This window comes from Mus caroli, chromosome 16 (assembly GCF_900094665.2).
Source record: "Mus caroli chromosome 16, CAROLI_EIJ_v1.1, whole genome shotgun sequence".
Classification (NCBI taxonomy): Eukaryota; Metazoa; Chordata; class Mammalia; order Rodentia; family Muridae; genus Mus; species Mus caroli.
The window spans coordinates 79,043,448-79,045,390 of NC_034585.1; the positions used below are offsets into that span (position 1 = coordinate 79,043,448).

General features: G+C 38.5%; 1 long non-coding RNA gene across 1 annotated transcript in view; it reads left to right on the forward strand.

Annotated features, from left to right (window-relative positions):
* Positions 1-649: 649 nt before the first annotated feature.
* Positions 650-1,943, forward strand: part of LOC110311176 — a 6,461-nt gene continuing 5,167 nt past the window's right edge. The window contains exon 1 of the long non-coding RNA XR_002379928.1: positions 650-796. This is a non-coding gene — a long non-coding RNA (uncharacterized LOC110311176). The remainder of the gene's footprint in view (positions 797-1,943) is intronic.

Below are 1,943 nucleotides of genomic sequence, written 5' to 3' on the forward strand. Positions count from 1 at the left end.
CCCCTCCCGATCTCTCTCTCTTCCTCACTCAGAGGCAGCCATTTGTGTCCCCTTCCCCTGATTCCCATCCCCACCCCAATAAATCTCCTACATGAGGTCTGTTGCCTGATGTCATCTTTTTACTATTCCTTAATCCTCTGATTACTGCAATACTCGTAAAAAAAATTTTATACTTCTTATAAGAATCTTAGAGTCTTTTCAGCATTTCAGCCTTAGTTTAAATAAAACTGCTAAGGGAGAATTAAGCACCCATATGCTTATTTCTAAATTGTCTCCTCTCTTTCAGAATCACCAACTATCACAGGTATGGCATAAATTGATATATGCCACCCCAAGGTGCATTGTATTCTTTGCTTACTAAAATACCAGTCTGTGGTAGATATAAATAAATTTTTTTTAAAAAGTTTTCCTTGTCCTCTAGAATTCACTGTACTCAGTGAATAACCATTCATTGACTGCAAGCTCATTCCGACATCCTAAGATAATATTCAAAGGGCAAAATCTAGTTCCTAGTTTTTCTTTTGGAACTAGATAAAACTCGCCCAATTTTTGTCGCATTTGACTTGCAAAGCGCATCAAAGCGAAAAGACTGCAATGAGATTTAACAAGTTAATGGTAGATTAATGCGTTCTCTTTTTATTAGGCAAATTTGCAATGCTGTGGACTACTGGGCACTCTGGAATAGCACTGGCTCCTTCCTATGCAGATGAATCAACAGCGATTTAGTGAGCTTTTACCTAACTCGTGCTTAATACATGAAATAAGCAGTTTTTAGAATTGCTGGGCCTATGTACAGGTAAGAGAAAAAGACAATTTACTACTTATAAAATAACCAATTCTAGCCCCGTCACTCCAGGCTATCCTATTGAGAACGTTGATTATTGTCAAGGATGAGAAACTAAAGAACTAAATTCTCAGTCTGCGTCCCAATTAAAATGTCACCGCATTCGATTAATACTTCAGATGAGAAGCGGCCGTGCAATCCCTGAACAAACAAGAGATTATGGATTTCCTGTCATAATTAACGAGTCAACAATGTCCTATCTTGCGATGTTCCCATCCAACAGTATTAATGCTAGTTATGGCAAAAGTTACACCTGTATCCAGATTCAAACCTGGATGGGAGGAAAGCTGGGACCAAACTGGGAGGATTGAGGACGGGGAAAACATAATCAGGATGTATTATATGAGAAAAAAATCTATTTTCAATTGAAGAAAAAGTTAAGGAATTGTGTGTGTGTGTGTGTGTGTGTGTGGGTGTGTGTGTGTGTGTGTGTAACAAGAACTATTACAGGGACTGCAGAGATGGCTCAACAGCTAAATGATCCTGATGCTCCTAAAGAGGACACCAATTCACTTCTCAGCATCCCTATGGACAACTCACACCATCTATTACAACAGCTCCACACTACTTTGTCAAGTTTCCTTGGGCCCCCACACAGACCTGCACTTAACACATGCACATTAAAAAAAAATACATAACATAAAACAAATAATTTAAAAGAAGAACGAGTATAACGTAATTCACCTTTAATGTTTAGCTACTTGTATTTTTTAGATCTGTTGCCAGAACCATTTTGTTTGGGGGGATCAGTTTACAATGAAATGTTTACATTGCTATCAACACACGATATTAACACTTTCTACACGTGGATGCTTAGTTACTTACACCTTGTTTTCTTTCCATGCTTATTCAAACATCTTCAAAATATAAAAGTTCCATTTTTTTTCTTTTAAAAAAATGATAAAGATGTAGCCATATGAGCAAGGATGAGCCTCAATGCTATTTTACGTTATGACAGGACTTGGTTTCCCTGGGCTCAGTTGCATATCCCCACTGTTTTGCCGCTATCTGCCTTCCGTCCTTCATGCCGCACTTTTCTTTGCCTACTATTCTTTCTCCATTGCATCACTTCTTTTTTTTTGGGGGGGGGGGGGGGGGG